This window comes from Dermacentor andersoni, chromosome 1 (assembly GCF_023375885.2).
Source record: "Dermacentor andersoni chromosome 1, qqDerAnde1_hic_scaffold, whole genome shotgun sequence".
Lineage (NCBI taxonomy): Eukaryota > Metazoa > Arthropoda > Arachnida > Ixodida > Ixodidae > Dermacentor > Dermacentor andersoni.
In genome coordinates, this window is record NC_092814.1 from 1,880,699 (window position 1) to 1,894,641 (window position 13,943).

The 13,943-nt window shown below is 51.0% G+C and overlaps 1 long non-coding RNA gene across 1 annotated transcript in view; it reads left to right on the plus strand.

Annotated features, from left to right (window-relative positions):
- The window catches only part of LOC140215533 (uncharacterized), a 192,684-nt gene that overhangs the window by 20,531 nt on the left and 158,210 nt on the right, over positions 1-13,943 (plus strand). The window lies entirely within an intron of this gene.

The window sequence follows — 13,943 nt, forward strand, 5'->3', positions numbered from 1 at the left end:
TACGTACAGTCCTATACACTGCGGCTGGTCGCGTCTCAATCCCGTGTTTCTCTAGTTTTAACGCCCGCGCAATACGTATGTAGTACTCAACAATCGGTTTGCTCTGGCGCAGTTAGAAGACGATCGTCGTCGTGCTCTTTGCGCATAACAAACGCGTCACACACACGCACACACACAACTCGATTGTGCAACACGCGCTGTTCCACCTTGTATCGCTTCGTTCGTGGTCGTGCTGTTTGCGCGAACTAACGCGTCACACACGCAACTCGATTGCTCTGCACACACCAAACGCCAAAACGCGATGTTCCACCTTCGTTCGTGGTCGTGCTATTTTGCGCATACACCTTCGTCACACACGCAACTAAACTGCTCTTTGCACACCAAGCGCGTCACACACACACAACTTCGATTGCCGTAAAACGCGCTGTTCCACCTTGTATCGCTTCGTTCGTGGTCGTGTTGCTTGCGTGCAAGCGCAATGAACCGCCCACCCTGTTGCTCCAGCGGGTTAAACCCTGCGCTATGGTATATTTCTATGGGCCCCACGCGCGCGCGCATAGGGGCTAGGGCGTTTCAGGAGCTAGGCGCGTTTTTTACACGACAACTGGGGACCTATGCTCCCCTAGGGCGAAAAGTTACCTAGATATATAGTTCCCGTTGGTGCCGCGGGGGCGGCGCTGCAGTCGACCGGCTGCACAGGCGAGCGAATGTAAATGCGCGGCCGGGGTGCCCACGAGCGCCCGTAGTCGTGCTAGGCACAACGAGGCTTAGTGCTCGCCCGACCACCTGGCAAATTCAAAGTCCGGTAAAAAAACGAAAAATGGTCCCACCGTCTTGAATTTGGTGTCCTAGTGGTCCGCTTCTGGTCCTCTTTAGGCTCCAACCAAAATTTTTGGAGGTCCAGTGGGTCGAAAAGGTCCGGGTTGGTCAAAACTCGGCGGAGCCCATGCGACGCACGTCCGCACTGCACCGTCGTCGTCGTCTTCCTCCGCAGTGCTTGTAAAAAATCCGATTATCGTCGCACGAAAAAAGCGACCCACGACTTATACAACACCATTCAGAACATTGTCCCTTCAGACACAGCGACCACCAAGCGGCGTCCGCGCCCACTGCCTCCCTGCGCGGGCAGCCAGCGGCGGAGCGTATAAACCACGACCTAGTAGCTAGTAGGTCGTGGTATAAACTAAAGTCCCCAGATAATTTGAAAGTAGCGACACTCTTTGAACTCTGCCGCCGCCGCGCGACCTCCTCGCCTCCTCCTCGCCCCTTATGCGTTCCCCCGCGGCAACCAGTTTGGCCTCGTTTTTCTGCACGACGATTGGTCTCCCTGCCGTTGCCCTTGGAAACGCGCGGATCTTGAGTTTTGCTTTTGTTTTTCTTTTTCGTTCGCGCCATTTTCCTCCTCAGCACGGCTGGCTCAGCGCTTTAGCTCGGCGTAGCGAACGTTGTACGCGGTGTTTCCTGCTCTATGTGCTTGCGCTTAGCCAGGCTGTCGCGCATGTAACTGCAGCAACTGCCTGAAGATGGTTATGCCGTTTTTGTGATACCACAAGGAAAGCGCGACGGCTTGCGCAGGAAGCAGTGGCTGCATGACATTGGCCGAAAGAACTTTGTTCCGACAAAGAATAGCGTTGTTTGCGAGCTGAGGCGTCCTTTTATAGCTCGCAGCAAAGCATCCCATAATGCTAAATTTTTTTTCATTCTTCCGGCCTGCTCACCAGCATTTTTGTTGCGGTTGTCCTCAGTATGCTTAATATTCTGGGGCTGCTCCATCACCTCGCACGTCGCTAACTGTTGTTATTCAGTCGGAAGGGCAGCGTTATAGATTCTGCTTTGCGCCCTGAAAAAATTAGTGGCAAGTATACCCGTGGTATTGCAGGTAATGAGCGTTAGCTAGTCAACATTGTTTTTTGTAAGTTTTAAGGCGAAAGAATTTAGATGTTTCGATGTTTCAAGGTCGCGTTGTAAACTGGAAGTATCACGTGACCCAAGGAAGGCCAGAGGTGACCCAAAGCATGTCCACCCCTGTATAAGAGAATGATTACCCAAGTTAATTAATGAATCATTAGTGATTGACATCAGGTGGATTAGGGAGGATTAAGGTTGATTAGAGTGTGTTAAAGAAGATTAAGGTGGATTATACCCCTGACACCCGGGCAAAACTAAAGTCCTTTCCAGTAAACCCCTTTTGCTACTCTGAAGGACCCTTTGCAGAAAGGAGTTGCGCCGATGACACACGGCACCGTACTGAACTTCTTTAGGTAGTTCCTCAGGTCAGCGCCGCAAGAAAAATAGCGCTGGCTGTTAAAGCCACAAGAGAGAAAACATTCTTAAAAAGCTGCGTATTTAATTACACTTAGCTACTCTAGAACCTAAAAATATATTTTTTTCATTGTTGATGGCTAATAATGCTTATAGTCGTTTATTTTATTCGCGTTTTTGCGTTGTTAGCAGCCATTTAACTTGGTCCAGCAACTATGTGCAGCCGGTGTTTTGCTGTGCGTGCTGTTTATTCTGGTGATGCCCACGTTTCTGTCGTCCCTTCCTTTGTGCGCGCAGGCGTAACGCGTTTTAGTCAATATGTTATTCCAACAACTGTGGTTTCTTCTGGGTATTTCCTGCGGGCGCTGATTGTGCAATCTCCATCTCGTGACGTGAACACACCACATGCGCCCAGCAAACGACGACGACACTGCCGGAATTCAGCATGGCGGCACTAGCGTCGTTATGCGAGCGTTTGAGAGTATAGCTAGAGGAAATCTTCACTATTAGACAAATTGTATTACCGCTAACAATTAAAACATTTTCGCAATTAAAAAAAAAATACCTATGGGCACCGTAGTTGTGTGGCAGGTTTCCTTCTATTGACGAGTTGTGCACGCTGTGTGCGAGAGTAACTCCTTTTCTGCTCGAGAAGTAGTTGCGCGATCTCCTTTCCCGAAAAGGAACTTTGCCGTAAAGGAGATACTCCTTTGTCGTGTGTCACTGCACTTGAACGCCTTTCCGGTAGATGTCCCCTTACCTAAAGGACTTTAGAGTGGCCGTGTGTCAGGGGTATTAGAGTGATTTAAGGATTAGGAGGCATGAATAAAGATTAAGGTAGGTGGAGGAGGATTAAGGCGGAATATGGTGGATCAAGGCTTGATGAAAGGGTATGAAGACCGATTAGGGTTTATTATGGTGCCTGAACAAGGATTAGGGCGGATTAAGGTGGATAAAGGAAGATTAAGGTCGGTTAATGCGGATTAAGGTGAATTAGGGTTGATAAAGGAGGATTAAGACCGAGTAGGATGGATTAGGGACCATGGAGCTGGATTAGGTTTGATAGAGGTGGATTAGGGTGTATTAAGGTAGATTAAGACTATTAAGCCGGATTAAGTTGCATTAAGGTGACTGAATAAGGATTAAGGCGGACGAGAGGGGATTAAGGCGGATTATGATGGATTACGGTTGATAAAGGAGGATTAACACCGTATAGGGTAGGCTAAGGTGCATTAGGGGCGATGTAGGTTGATTAGGTTGTGTTAAGGTGGATGAAGGAGCATTAAGGTGGATTAGGGTGGACTAAGGTGAATTAGGGTTCATTGAGTATTAAGACCGATTAGTCTACCATAATCCTCCTAATGCACATTATTCCACCGAATCCACATTCGTCGACCTTAATTTTCCTTCATTCACTTTAATCCACCATAATCCACGAACGTCCTCCTTAATGCACCCTAATCCACCTTCATCGACCTTAATCTACTCTAACCCTCCTTAATCAACCCTAATCCTTCCTTATTCACTTTAATCCACTATAATCGTCCTTATTTCACCTTAATCCACATTCATCTACTTTAGTCCACCCTAATCCTCGTTAATCAACCCTAAGCCTCCTTCATTCACTTTAATTCACCCTAGCCCACCATAATCTTCCTTAACGCACCTTCATCCTTCTTAATCCACCCTTATCCTTCTTCATGCACTTTAATCCACCCTAATCCACGATAATCGTCCTTAATGCACCTTCATCCACCCTAATTCACCTTCATCGACCTTAATCCAACCTAGTCATCCTTGATGCACCTTCATTCACCCTAATGCACATTCATCCACCTTAATCCTCCTTAATACACCCGAATTCATCTTAATCCAATCACTAATCAATCATTACTTTGCTCATCATTAGTCATCTTGTACACGCGGCTGCACATGCTTTAGTTCGCTTCCCGCCTTCCTTCGGTCCCGTGATATCTTCTGTAGCTCACAACGGGACCTTGAAACAAGAGGTCTAAGGCTTTCGCTTATTAAGCCACACACAAAGGGATGTGTCACAAGCAATACTAGATCAGACGCACTAAGTAAAGCATCTGATCATGTGGCAGAAAAATTGTCTGGAGTATAGAACTCGCCTCAAAGCTCCTTTTACATCGGTATGCCCGTTCACACGGCTTTAAGAAAAAACCAACCTCCTCACAAACGTTGCCTCCAGCATTATCAATGCTGTTATTAGCATTTCTCAAAATTTTCAACCCCACTGGGGCGCTCAACTGGCCCAAAATAACACGCCTCCATAGAATCCTGCGGCCCGTCCGCGGGAGCTCAGGAGGAAAAGCGGGCCGTGCGCAGCCGGCGGGCGAGGAGAATAGAGGAGGAAAGCGCCGTGAGGAGGAGAGTGTCGCTACTTTCAAATTATCAAGGGGTTTTAGGGGACAAACGAATGCAACGCGCTCTAGAGGACAAGCTACCCATAGGGCCCATGCACATGGGCCCATGCATTGAAATCTGCATGGAAATCGGGAACTGCAAGAGCGCCGCCATGTTGCTACGCGCCGAGGTTGCCAGTTCCTGAGACACTTGCTAGACTTGGTGACAGTAGTCAGTTTTAATCTGGCAACGGTAGCAGCATGGCGTCTCGCTTGTAGTGTGGCACCATAAGCCCCGTTTACATGAATGCGACAGTGGCGCATCGCATTTCCAAGCGCATTTGGGAAAGGCGATGCGACGCCGTTTACATGTAGAGTATTAACTCTCGTGAGAACGTAGAGTCACATGGTGTCGTATAAGGGAAGTGCAGTCGACTTCCGGTGTAACTGGTTTCCGGTGGTGGGCCGAGTGCACGTTGGTGGCTGAGTGCCGAGAAATAGACAGCTTTAGTTTAGCGTTCGCAACTTATAGCGTGCGCTATACGCTATAGTATAACGTACGCTAAGCAGCGCACGTTTTTTAGTTTGTTGGCCAGCGAGATCTTCGGATCTCAGAGGCCATATGCCGTCTTTGTGGCTATTTCTCAACTCTAATGATAGGTAGCGCTGACATCTCGAACGTTTCTTTCGTTAGGCTTCGACTCGTTCGAAACGAGAAGCGATCTCGAAAACACCTCAAGGTTATCCATAATACTCTGTCGTCGAAGCGGCCTGAGACTAAGCGAAAGCCGTTTGGCCAATAATTTGCTGCGAACGAAGCGCATTTTACAAAAGAAACGCCAAATTCAATTCGAAGCGGACAGCCGCCATGTTGGTGGCTAATTCCTTCCCATAATTCCTAATGCGACGATCCTGCATTATACATGCTCCGCGAGAGTCCACTCGCGCCCGTAAATCTACCCTCGCCTGGGGCATTAAGGGGAAACTGAAACGGTTTTCAATTTCCATGAATTGCTGGGATTGGGAAGAACAGACCTAATAATTTAAGGTTCCGAATTTTTTTTTCTTCGTTTTGTTAATATAAGGGGCGGAAATCGCTTTCTAAATCACCCCCGCGAACACGCCCCCATCGCTTTCCGGAGCGCCGGGTGAGGTGGTTGCCAGAGGAGAGAACCGGCGAGAGTGACGTAATTCGCGTGGACCGAGCTGCCGGACCGGCGTGCTGGCATGCCTCTTTCCGTCCTGCGCTTTACTGAACGACGCTACGAGAGATCTGCCGCCGCCGCTGCTCACGTTTGTTTTCTTTTGCAATTTTCGTAAACTGTTCTTTCCTTCTGTGCTGCGTGAGTGCCTACAGCCAAGGGCGCCCAACATGCCCTCGTTCTGTGCAGCATTCGGCTGCGCGAACACAGGTGGGTGAACCGATGTGGTGTTTCCCAGGTTCCCGAAGGACAAGAAGCTTGCAGCGCAGTGGGTCTGTGCGGTGAGGAGAGATAAGTTCGTGCCGACGAAATCAACCGTGCTGTGCTCGGACCATTTCCGCGATAGCGGGATAGCCTTACGACAAATGCGGAAACGCGTTGTTGCTAGCGTTGCTATACTCCGTTTCATACATCAGGTGCAACGCTGTGGAGGCTTGAGATACTTCTTGCAGTGGCTGCGTTCGCACTTAGAAAAAGTTCGGTATTTCTTGACCCGATTTTTGAGAAAATTTTCCATATATAAGCTCAGTTCTGAATGAAAAAAAAGTTACCCATAGAAACAATCCGTGTACTTATACGGCTGCTAACACGTTCTTTTAAATAAATTTTCTTTCCGGCATTTTTTAATTGCAGCCCGTCGCGGCAGCTTTACGTGCATGCTCGCGCGAGCAAACGCCGCTGGCACGCTGCGAAGCATAGACGGAAACGCGCGCAGTAATAAATTTTGGTGACCGGACTTCGTGCGCAGCTTCCACAGCGTTGCACCTGAGGTATGAAATGGAGTATAGGCTTGCCTAGTGACGTTCGACGTACGGTAGCAGTTATCGTGTTTACCACAAGGCGGTGCTAAAACTGCCTAATATCTTTATGTCAACACTAGCATGGAGCACGCATACCGATTCTTGATCGAGCCACAATCGCAAAGTCGTCGAACCATCGTATAAATATTGCATATATTGACACGTGTACTTATCTTTATCGGGCGAGCACGTTTCGCCGCCTAACAGATGTTATCGCACAGCGCGGGACCCGCCTGCATGTATCCGAAGTTTCTGGAAAGTTATCGATGCTTCTATCCGCTGTCTGTTGTCGCCGAACCTTATGTTATCTGATTTCATTGCCTGACGCGAATGGTGTAGAACTTTGTGGAAGGCACGCGGGTCCCAACGATTAGTCTGGAACATTCGATGACTACTGTATAAAAGCCGACGCACTGGACCCGTTGATCAGATTTTCGACGATCGCCGACCGTGTTCGCCGCTATCGTTGTGCTATAAATGTAGCCTGTTTTGTGGACACAGGTTCGCCCATTAAAAGTTAGTTTTGTCGTTCACAGTATTGCTACCGTGTTATTCAACGTCACTACCACGTGACGTTGAATAATACTACGTGACATATTGTCACGTGGTAGTGACGCCAAAGAACACAGTAGCAGTACTGTGAAAGACAAAACTAGCTTTTATTGGGCGAACCTGTGCCCACAAAACAGGCTACACTTAAAGCACAACGATAGCGGCGAACACAGTCGGCGATCGTCGACAATCTGCTCAGCGGGTCAAGTGCGTCGGTTTTTATACAGCAGCCATCGAATGTTCCAGACTAATCGCTGGGACCCGCATGCCTTCCACAAAGTTCTACAACATTCGAGTCACGCGATGAAATCAGATAACACAAGGTTCGGCGACAACAAACACCGGATAGAAGCATCGATAACTTTCCAGAAACTTCGGATACATGCAGACGCGTCCAGCGCTGTGCGATAACATTTGTTAGCCGGCGAATGTGGTCGCCCGTTAAATATAAGTACACGTGTCAATACCCCCCTCTTAAAAAGCATCGACCCGATGCCGCAAACAAACGAAAGTAATAAAAGAAAAGCACTCCTAGCAAAGAAAACAACAACATAAGGAAGTTCGTCAGCGTCCGTAAAAGGGTTTAAGACGCACCACGTGGACCACTTCAGATCGTGCGCGGCGTCGCTGTGAATGCGAAATGCCGTCTGGCACGACCTCATAGTCCAGCGCGCCAATACGTCGGATGACCTTGTAGGGTCCGAAATATCGTCGCAGTAGTTTTTCACTGAGTCCTCGTCGGCGTATCGAGGTCCACACCCAAACACGGTCGCCGGGCTGGTACTCGACGAAGCGTCGTCGGAGGTTGTAGTGTCGGCTGTCGGTCCTCTGCTGGTTCTTGATCCGTAGGCGGGCGAGCTGTCGGGCTTCTTCGGCGCGCTGGAGATAGGTAGCGACGTCAAGATTCTCCTCGTCAGTGACGTGCGGCAGCATGGCGTCGAGCGTCGTCGTCGGGTTCCTGCCGTAAACCAGCTTAAACGGCGTGAGCTGTGTCGTTTCTTGCACCGCCGTGTTGTAAGCGAAGGTTACATACGGCAGGACCGCGTCCCACGTCTTGTGCTCGACGTCGACGTACATTGCTAGCATGTCGGCGAGGGTCTTGTTCAGGCGCTCCGTGAGACCATTCGTTTGCGGATGGTAGGCAGTTGTCCTCCTGTGGCTTGTCTGGCTGTATTGCAGAATGGCTTGTGTGAGCTCTGCTGTAAAAGCCGTTCCTCTATCAGTGATGAGGACTTCTGGGGCACCATGTCGCAGCAGGATGGTCTCGACCAAAAATTTCGCCACTTCGGCTGCGCTGCCTTTTGGTAGAGCTTTAGTTTCAGCGAAGCGGGTGAGATAGTCCGTCGCGACGACGATCCACTTATTCCGGATGTTGACGTCGGAAACGGCCCCAACAAATCCATCCCAATCTGCTGGAATGGTCGGCGAGGAGGTTCGATTGGCTGTAGTAATCCTGCTGGCCTTGTTGGTGGTGTCTTGCGTCGCTGACAGTCTCGACATGTCTTGACGTAACGGGCAACGTCGGCGGTCAGACGCGGCCAGTAATACCTTTCCTGTATCCTCGACAGCGTCCGGGAGAATCCGAGGTGCCCAGCGGTTGGATCGTCGTGTAGGGCGTGCAGTACTTCTGGACGCAGCGCTGACGGTACAACAAGAAGGTAACTGGCGCGGACTGGTGAGAAGTTCTTCTTCACGAGCAGGTTGTTTTGTAGTGTGAACGAAGACAACCCACGCCTAAATGCCTTAGGGGCAACGTCGGTGTTCCCTTCCAAATACTCGATGAGGCCTTTTAGCTCCGGGTCTGCTCGTTGCTGTTCGGCGAAGTCTTCCGCGCTTATTATTCCAAGGAAGGCGTCGTCGTCCTCGTCGTCTTGCGGCGGGGGATCGGTGGGGGCGCGTGACAGGCAGTCGGCGTCAGAGTGTTTTCTTCCGGACTTGTATATTACGGTGACGTCATATTCCTGCAGTCTGAGGCTCCACCGCGCCAGCCGTCCTGAAGGGTCCTTTAAGTTAGCTAGCCAACACAACGCGTGATGGTCGCTGACCACTTTGAATGGTCTCCCATATAGGTAAGGGCGGAACTTTCCTGTAGCCCAAATGATGGCGAGGCATTCCTTTTCAGTCGTAGAATAATTGCCATGGGGGACGCTGGGGCTGCCATTGGGGTTGCTTTGGCCACAATCTTCTTGGTCTTCTCAAGTAGAAGTCCGTGCTCCGGGGGTAGCTGTTGAAGACGGCGGCTTGCTCGATGGTCCGGGACTACGTTGGTGTCCTTTTTGCAGTCCGGGCTTGGATCACGGCTTGTCGGGGGCGTCCGGTACATGGACAAAAAGCACCTCCACCAGATGTCACGTGGTAGTGACGCCAAAGAACACAGTAGCAGTACTGTGAAAGACAAAACTAGCTTTTATTGGGCGAACCTGTGCCCACAAAACAGGCTACACTTAAAGCACAACGATAGCGGCGAACACAGTCGGCGATCGTCGAAAATCTGCTCAGCGGGTCAAGTGCGTCGGTTTTTATACAGCAGCCATCGAATGTTCCAGACTAATCGCTGGGACCCGCATGCCTTCCACAAAGTTCTACAACATTCGAGTCACGCGATGAAATCAGATAACACAAGGTTCGGCGACAACAAACGGCGGATAGAAGCATCGAAAGCTTTCCAGAAACTTCGGATACATGCAGACGCGTCCAGCGCTGTGCGATAACATTTGTTAGCCGGCGAATGTGGTCGCCCGTTAAATATAAGTACACGTGTCAATATAATACCTCTGGCCATCTCTGGATGTGTATGATAAGCAACTTCCATGACTGTACCTCGCAGCACTGCATGTGCGCGCTTTGAAACGCGGCAGTTATGTTCGCGATCGTGTATCAACACTAAAAAAACTACGGGACTTTAGACAAGCAGCGGCAAGGTGCTTGACATTGCGGAGTTGCACCCGTGTTTACAATCTAATGAGTAGTTAGTGCTTCGGCATTCTTCCAGCAGCAAGTTCCCAGTGACACTTTAGCGCATTTTTTCTCCCGTCATTGGAACGTGCAGCTACATGAAAAAAAAAAACGTACCAGCTAAGATTTCCAACGCCCGAGAAGGTCACACATCGCTCTCGCTGTTGGCACACTCAACATCGTCGTTGCCGCCGTCGTTTTCCGTATCGGCTGTCGGTTCGAACATGTACAGTCGAGCGCGATTTGAAGGTTATCGCGCGAGCGTCGACCGGGAACGCGAACAGCGCCATGGCCCAGATTTCTCTGCCGAGGCGAGGGAGGTATCAGGCCTGCTTCCCTCACTCTTTTTGCTGTTCCTTCAGCAGCCGTCACTCCCTGCTGGGCTATCAGTTTCTTTCTTTTTCTTTTTTGGTTCTGCGATCAGGCAGTGGTCGTAGTGCGCACGACGTATTATTCTGTATTATCTGAAATTGGACGTTACGAAGCTGTATCTAGCCTATGTAACGTCATTGCTGCTGAGCCAGGAAGAATGGGTGACCAAGAACATTAGCTTAAGCCCGCGAAAATACGAGGTAACCAAGTCCACACTTTATCGCAACAAATGGAAAGCTTAGAACAGAGAGAAAGGGCGGTGAGTTTTCGCGGGGTGATGGTTGTTGTATGTAACAGCGAACGAGGGAGAGAAGAGTGCGAAATCATGATTTTTCCTGTCCCGAAACCGGCCGCCAGGTGCCTGGAGTGCTGGGCTGGTTGACGCTCGCGCGATAACCTTCAAATCGCGCTCGACTGTACGGCGAAAATACAAGCTGTCCGAGACAGCGAGAACGTCCCATAATGCTTACAACTCAGCACTCAGCTATGAAGCCAGAACAGAACAGCGTGCTACGCTCTGAAACGGCGGCGCCGGCCGGCGACTGCCGCGAATGACGTCACAGCGGCCCCGACCAATCACGGGCAACAGCGGGGTTCGCGCGATACCCTGAGGCGCTGGTGCGCGTTTTCTTGAAAAAACAGCCGCTTGCGTTTGTTTCCGCCCTTTTTGAACCAGATATTCGTGTTCAGGGGACTCAAAACTGTAGAATGCCGCAGAGAACTCATTTTTTTTTCGAAAAGTGTTTCAGCTTCCCTTTAATGCGATGCGCCTTCCTAGCGCATTACCGCTGTTTACATGAATGTGATGCGCTAGAAATGCGATGCGACACTGTCGCATTCATGTAAACGCGGCTATAGTGTGGCTAGTGTGGTGACATGGAGTGTGGTGATGTGGTGTGGGAAACCTGAACATCGCCCCCGAGGGCTCTGTGGTCGTTACAGTACCGGAAAGTTGCCGCATAACTCGCGCGCTTTCGAATCGTTTGCTTGTTGTGGGCCCTGTTCTCCGACGGTACGAAGCGCTTTCTTTCGTTGCACACGCTGTGGTTGGTGCGCGCGGGACGAGGCTTTCGCTGGAGCTGAGACGCGTCGCATAACACTCGGGGCGCGATATATCGCTGCAGCGGTAGAAAAGGGTTGCATCACCTTGATTTGCACAGGCACTCTCCTGTGGCTTACGCTGCTCGCAATGCACTTTTCGGAAACAGACGCGTCGCATAACACTCGGGGCGCGATATATCGCTGCAGCGGTAGAAAAGGGTTGCATCACCTTGATTTGCACAGGCACTCTCCTGGGGCTTACGCTGCTCGCAATGCACTTTTCGGAAACAGACGCGTCGCATAACACTCGGGGCGCGATATATCGCTGCAGCGGTAGAAAAGGGTTGCATCACCTTGATTTGCACAGGCACTCTCCTGGGGCTTACGCTGCTCGCAATGCACTTTTCGGAAACAGACGCGTCGCATAACACTCGGGGCGCGATATATCGCTGCAGCGGTAGAAAAGGGTTGCATCACCTTGATTTGCACAGGCACTCTCCTGGGGCTTACGCTGCTCGCAATGCACTTTTCGGAAACAGACGCGTCGCATAACACTCGGGGCGCGATATATCGCTGCAGCGGTAGAAAAGGGTTGCATCACCTTGATTTGCACAGGCACTCTCCTGGGGCTTACGCTGCTCGCAATGCACTTTTCGGAAACAGACGCGTCGCATAACACTCGGGGCGCGATATATCGCTGCAGCGGTAGAAAAGGGTTGCATCACCTTGATTTGCACAGGCACTCTCCTGGGGCTTACGCTGCTCGCAATGCACTTTTCGGAAACAGACGCGTCGCATAACACTCGGGGCGCGATATATCGCTGCAGCGGTAGAAAAGGGTTGCATCACCTTGATTTGCACAGGCACTCTCCTGTGGCTTACGCTGCTCGCAATGCACTTTTCGGAAACAGACGCGTCGCATAACACTCGGGGCGCGATATATCGCTGCAGCGGTAGAAAAGGGTTGCATCACCTTGATTTGCACAGGCACTCTCCTGGGGCTTACGCTGCTCGCAATGCACTTTTCGGAAACAGACGCGTCGCATAACACTCGGGGCGCGATATATCGCTGCAGCGGTAGAAAAGGGTTGCATCACCTTGATTTGCACAGGCACTCTCCTGGGGCTTACGCTGCTCGCAATGCACTTTTCGGAAACAGACGCGTCGCATAACACTCGGGGCGCGATATATCGCTGCAGCGGTAGAAAAGGGTTGCATCACCTTGATTTGCACAGGCACTCTCCTGGGGCTTACGCTGCTCGCAATGCACTTTTCGGAAACAGACGCGTCGCATAACACTCGGGGCGCGATATATCGCTGCAGCGGTAGAAAAGGGTTGCATCACCTTGATTTGCACAGGCACTCTCCTGGGGCTTACGCTGCTCGCAATGCACTTTTCGGAAACAGACGCGTCGCATAACACTCGGGGCGCGATATATCGCTGCAGCGGTAGAAAAGGGTTGCATCACCTTGATTTGCACAGGCACTCTCCTGGGGCTTACGCTGCTCGCAATGCACTTTTCGGAAACAGACGCGTCGCATAACACTCGGGGCGCGATATATCGCTGCAGCGGTAGAAAAGGGTTGCATCACCTTGATTTGCACAGGCACTCTCCTGGGGCTTACGCTGCTCGCAATATACTTTTCGGAAACAGACGCGTCGCATAACACTCGGGGCGCGATATATCGCTGCATGCAGCGGTAGAAAAGGGTTGCATCACCTTGATTTGCACAGGCACTCTCCTGGGGCTTACGCTGCTCGCAATACACTTTTCGGAAACAGACGCGTCGCATCACACTCGGGGCGCGATATATCGCTGCAGCGGTAGAAAAGGGTTGCATCACCTTGATTTGCACAGGCACTCGGGCTTACGCTCAATACACTTGCGGAGACGAGAGCGCGCATCAATATAAAGCGCCCCGAGTGTTATGCGACGCGTCTCAGTTTCAGAAAAGTCTTTATTGCGATCGGCGTAAGCCCCAGGAGACTGCCTGTGCAAAGCAAGGCGATGCAACCCTTTTCTACCGTTGTAGCGAGAGCGCGCAGCGATCGATATATCGCGCCCCGAGTGTTATGCGACGCGTCTCAGTTTCAGATCCAGCGAAAGCCTCGTCCCGCGCGGACCAGCCACAGCGTGTGCAGCGAAAGAAAGCGCTTCGTACCGTCAGAGAACACAGGGCCCACAACAAGCAAACGATTCGAAAGCGTGCGGGTTACGCAGCAACTTTCCGGTACTGTCGGTGTCGGGAGCTGGGAGCCTGCGCTCGTGTGATGTGGCGCTAGTGTCTACGGGGCTCTCATGAGCGTACCTATGGTGGTTGAACGATCGCAGCGCCAGATTTCCCTCTAGGTCTACTAATATGAAACTCTATGGGTAACTCTGTGCGCTTCG